This window comes from Orussus abietinus, unplaced genomic scaffold, assembly GCF_000612105.2.
Source record: "Orussus abietinus isolate OABI.00-Male unplaced genomic scaffold, Oabi_2.0 scaffold13, whole genome shotgun sequence".
Taxonomy (NCBI): Eukaryota; Metazoa; Arthropoda; class Insecta; order Hymenoptera; family Orussidae; genus Orussus; species Orussus abietinus.
In genome coordinates, this window is record NW_019394887.1 from 567,798 (window position 1) to 573,797 (window position 6,000).

The window sequence follows — 6,000 nt, forward strand, 5'->3', positions numbered from 1 at the left end:
ATCCGCGGCTCGTTAACGACTCTTAATAAACGTACAAATTGCCCGTTACTTTTTCACCCGATCTCTCTCTCTTAAACCGCGGTTAATTAGTCACGCCCAATTACCAGTGTTTATTCTTTCACCCCACGAGAAGGGAATAACGAAACACCGACGTGAACTCGGTGACCCTGTTCGCGGGAGAAAAAAAAAAAAATTAATAAGAAAATTGCAATATCTAGAAATGAAAATCCTGCCGAATCGTGTCAAACTTTGCAAGTGTGATAAGGATTAATACGAAATTTCATAAACGAGGCTGAATTTGTGGGGTTGCTAATTTTGAATGGGGCATTATTTTTTTTAATTGTTATCCACCCCAGGAAAAATTCACCCACCGAGGGTGTCCTCGTATTATCAGGTGTCGTTGTTGTGATAAACATTAATGCGAAATTTCACGGGGGAATCGGCGATGGCGGGTTGCCTTTTTTTTTTTCCCCCACGCTCGTCCTGAAATACTCGCGGATACATAAAGACGTGAAATATGGCCGCATGAATCAGCCGGTCTTCCCGTGGAGTGAACGGGTCTGCGGGAGGGTTTGACAATATCCTCGCGCGGCATTCTCCGCGGATTAGCGCCTCGAGGTTTTATGGCCCATTTTGTTTATGCACAGACGGGGCAAGGTTGTCTCTTCTCACCCTCGAGGGCCTCCTCTCCTCTCTGGGACGAAGGTCCGAGGAGAGCTGCGCCTCCTAACCGTGGTAATCCAGAGAATCGATCGCCTCGAATCTATCGGACCCATCGAAACGTCAAAAAATCCTACAGAATTAAAGGGCTTTATCGTATACCTTTCCCCTTATCGCAAAATCCCTGGTAATAAAATAAGTCCGTTTAATTTGTCGAGTTAATTTCAATTAGTGAAATTAGCGCTTAAAATGGCAGAAAAAAAAATTAATGTGGGGGTCAAGGAGAATTTGTCTTCACTTGTCGGACAGTCCCTGTCTGCGCATATTGGAAATCCCACGGAATTGTAACGAGTAGGTACAAAGTCGGGGATGTTTTTTTTTCTTTGGAAAAGAGATCGGTTAATTAATGAATTAATTTCCACGAGGGCTTTCGACCGGTAGGAAGTCGTTATGGGATTTGACGAGGCCGTCGGTCTTCCTCGGATGCATCCGATCCTCGTTAAGTGGTCGTTAAGTGTATCGTGTTTGCACGCGCATATTCGCCCGTTCTTTATGGTCACGCTAATGGTGACGAAGAGCCGTACAATGGCGAGCACGATCAACCGAAACCCCCCGCCAATCGGCGAGTTTACAGCCAGGGCGATTTATAAAACCGCGGCCTTGTAAACGTGCCCACCTTTCCTCGCCGGGCTTTATGTCTCGAACGTCGTGTCACTTTTATAGATGTGTCTCGCTAGGTCTCGATTAATTTCCCTCCCCCTCGTTAGCGAGTTTTGCATGCTCTCAAAGAACCCTCCTCGGGCGTCGGAGTGCATCCCGAAAACTGTGGGATTTCGAAAAAGGAATTAAATTCCTGAAGGGAGCAACCGAGGACATTATTCCTGCCCTGCGCATAACATCCCTGCTATACCAGATAAAGAAATAAATTTCCTCGCAACGGCATTCGTTATATCATTTTAATATATGTATAAATAATATAATATAAACACAGAATTTTCACGCCTTCCGGCGAACCTCTCTTTTCTCCCGAGGCTTGAAAATAACCCTTAAACCAGAGTAACAGGGACCGTAACAATTGGATGAACAATTACCGGCGATTTTACGCTCTTTTTTTATAAACCTTGATAAACCCTGGAATTTATTTTCTTTGTAACGCAGAAATTTTAATACAGTTAAAATAATCAATTGTCGCGCAATTAAGTTAGGTGTAACCGAAACGCGCGGGGGTCGACAACGCCGGCGTTTCCGGGGCTTCCGGGGGCGTTTTCCGCGGCGGAAACGCACCCTGGGCCGCGCGGTCCACGCGATGAAGCATCTGTCCGTAATCCGGCAGCGGAGCGGAGTGCAAACCGCTCGTTGTTTCGTTGATCCTCGCTTTGTGACGTTGTTGTAGCCCATTGTTCAAAGCTCGGCCTATTGTGCGCGGATCGGCGTATACGTGCGTACGCGCTTGTACGCGCGTGCGAGCGCATCGAGCGCATCGAGCGCATCGAAAATCTCTCTCTCTCTCTCCTTTCCCCCGATGCGCTCGCCTTTCTAGTCAGGGATTAAAAGTCCCACCGGGCGAGTCGTCTCGACCCGAGTGGATCAGCCGGGAAATATTTAGTGGCTCGTAATCGTTTATCGGGGACAAAGCCCGGCGGCCATCTTTCTTTTCAGCCAAACGATCCGCTCACTTTGCCTCGACTCGGCATATCGACCGGAACGGGAGGCGTTTCTGTATTTGTCTCGAAACTCAGCCATAAGATGACCGACTCGTTCCTGTCAAACTCGCGAGCCACGTGGTCCATGACGTATGCCTAGTTGGGGAAGGTCAGTGACTGAATTTCAAGGGAAAAAACAGGAAAAAAAGACTATTTTCTTGCAAATTTTTATGGGTCCTTGTGGCACTTGACTAATTTGGAAAATCTTCATGGGGTTTTTTTAAAGAGCCGGGGTTTGTCGCGGCGTTTCTGTACTTGTCTCGGGACTCTACCGCGATCGATCGGCGTTAGTTAAACTCGTATATGGATTTTTTTGCATATACTTGAATAATATCGTTAATGAATATGTAATCATGTCTTCCGCGACTTCGCTCCGTCGTGGTAGCGGCGGCGCATGCGCGCCATTGGCCAAACAAATGGGGAAATAATACCGCGTCGAACAATTCACTAGACGATATTCCGGGCGTATCGGGAGAGGCGACAATGGGGACAAACTGTGTACGGTTGTTTGGTCGGTAATACCTCTTTGGGTCGGTGAACAGACTCGCAGCCATTGTCCATTCATCGCGACACAGCCGTGGACCGCAACCGTACATTTCGAGGAGATACTCCCGCACAAAGGCATTTAATCTACGATTGTGCCGGCCTGGACGCATCGGGCTACCTAAGGCTCCCGGACGCCATTTTTTATCCGGCCGCCCTACATTTCCACCCCCCGAAAAGAATGCCTAATTTCCGGCAGACTGGACTCTCCTCACCTCTCGGGTAATTTATCGATATTAAAATTCCTCCGATTGATTGCCTTATCACGTGCCGAGTTAAGGACTACGACTAACAATTAGATCGTGGGAACATGACGCGTCCACTACGCTCATAAAATGGAAGAGGACGTAATTAATTAATAGATATCGAAATACGCAGTTAGCTCGCCGATAGGTGGGAGACAATGAATAATTAGAACAACGGGAATATGAACCGCACAAATGGGCGCCTCCGACATTTGCAGAGCGAGCCAGGAGGCCGGAGCCAAAGAGCGAAAGAGAGACTGCCAGAGGGAGAGAGAGAGAGGCAGAGATAGGATCGCGTTTCCGTAAAAATCCCAGACGTAAAAGTGACACGTAGGAAATTAAAAGATAGCTTTTGAAATTGGAAAAAATACCGGGCTTTGTGACGGGGGCCAGGGGGTGCGCGAGGGTGTGGGGGGAAGAGCGGAGGGCGATCGAGAGCGTCGCGTCGGGGGACGGGAACCCTGGTAATTAACGGTTTAAATTGGATCCGAGTTGGGCGGCTTATTGCCGATTGTTGGCGCAAGACGACGTGGAACAAAATCGGGGACAAAATTGCGCCGGCGGTCCGGAGACCGGCGATTGTCGCCGGGAAAACCGACGGAGGTCGGTGTCCAGGGAGAAAACCGCATTGTTGGACCGTCTTGGGGGCAGTCTGCCTCCGAGTGGACAAAGAACTTCGTTTCGAATGCGGATTTCTCCTCCCGAGCCCCTTCTGCCGGACGTGACGTAACGATCTATCCGCGTTGATATCCACCTCGGGGATGAATTTCGCGCGATAAGCGAATTATCCAAGATGGCGGATTTACGGATTTCCCTGAGGATGTAAACGACGAAGGAGCAACTCTCCCGGTGAATCGAAAGTGCGGAAGCCATAATCGGAAATGAGGTCGAAGACCACGTGGTTAGCCATGAGCGTTAGGTTCCGAATCCGTTCTCCAAAATGGCGGCCGGTGGTCCCGTCTATACTGCGGCGCAACGAAGCCGCGAAATAAGCGTTAGGTTTCCGAGGCCCGTTATTTCGCTGGTCCCCTCGGGGTTACCGCAACAATTTTGCGCATCGCCACCGAGGAAGAGCGGCACGTCGTCGTCGGATGTCTTGGTCGTTTTGTCCCCGGTCCAAAAGGCCGGGCGGACTGGTCGCGATGGGCAGCGCAGCGGTGAGCCCGCGACAAAAGCGCGAGACCTTCGATCGACCAGTCATCCAGGCAACAACGAGGCCGACAATGGGCAGCGGGCCAGCGGTGTTTCATTAAAACATGCATTGAATCCCGCTCTCGAGCCGACGAATTGGCCGAAACCGAGTAGCCGGGTCCATCTCGGCTCGGACGACGCCGGGCTCCGATTGAAACCCCCAAAAGTCGGCCCTTCTGTTTCCCTCCGTCCAGCTCCCTCTCTCTCTCTCGGGCCAAATTGGAATTGTCGCGCGAGGGAGCGAGCCGGTCAAAAGAAAGGCTACTTGTATAGGACTCCGTTTAATCGCGACCTCTCGAATTGCCGAAGTCGATGACGCCCCATCCCCGCGACGGGAAGCTGCGGTCCGCGGGTCCATTATCCCAGGAGGAGTCCAAAGAGGAGAGCCCTACCTTCGGCCCCGTCTGCCCGATAAACGGGTAATTAGAAAGCCCTCGTTAGACGCTTTCAACCCACCCCGATTGCGGGATGTAGAGAGCGCGGCTTCTGCCCCCGGAGAGCTCGGACATTGTCGGCCATGACAACGCTCCTGGACCATCCTCTCGACCACCGGGGAGACTCTCGATTCTCGATAATCCTCGATACCTCCCTCCGTTTTGTACCTAGATGTCTCGGAGGTCTCCTTCCTTTTCGAGATACGACGGCTTCCTGGGATCGAATCAATGCACCCGGAAGATGGAGGTAAAGGGTTATCGCGGGGTGATAAGAATAGTCAAGGTGTCATTTTGGGTGTGTCGAAACGTGGAATTATTTCTAAACTCCTTCGCCAAACTGGGTGCATGATTTCGTTAAACAAATGAAATTTACTTTCCGCGTGTACGCACGTTCTTAGCGTGGAGATCGATCGGCAGAATTTTTTAATTAACGAGATTAGGAATAATTAGTTTCTCGAAAAGGCCTCTTATCCTCGTCCCTTCTTCAATTTTCCCCCAATTGCTCGAACTCGACGGTCCAATTCCGCGTCGCGGAATTTCGAACGCGCGCAATTCCTGCGGGATCGCCGCCGATAAGATTCCGACGGGGTGGCTTCCATTGTCGGATGGAACGGGCGTCGATGTAACCGGCGGGGCGAGGATGTAAAGAATGCAAAGAGCGAGTTTCTTTCTTTTTCCCTTTTTCATATTCGCGAGGGCGTCGGTGACGGCCGCCATTGTCCGTCATTATCGGCTCGGTTGGCCGACGTAGTGATAGGCACGAGTCGCGCCTCGGGTGTTTCATCCCCTTTCTCCAGGAATTTCTTTCCAAGAATTTGAACCTTCCGCCGAGATTTCTACATCTCGACAAATGAACATGAAGATGTTATAGGAATTCTCTCAGGGAACTCCTTATTAATGAATGAAAAAATAAATCCATACACGGCCAAAGTAAGGAACGCGCAACGAAATTCCTGGAAATTTGGGGGGGCTCCTCGGGAGTTAATTTTTAGGTTAGGTGCTCCGAGCAAGGAGGAAGGCTTGTCCTTTTTAAACCTCGGCCGGCTCGATCGAGGCAAAGTAGCCATAAAAAGGGCGTCTTCCAGGAATTGCGCGGCGTTTACGAGGAGAGGGTTGGAATCGATCTCGGCGACAACGGGCTCGGCAGTTCGCCCGACAATTTCGTTTCCCTCCTAACGTTCCCGCCGGGCAGCCATTGTTGCCCGGGCCGGCGAGGCGGGTTAT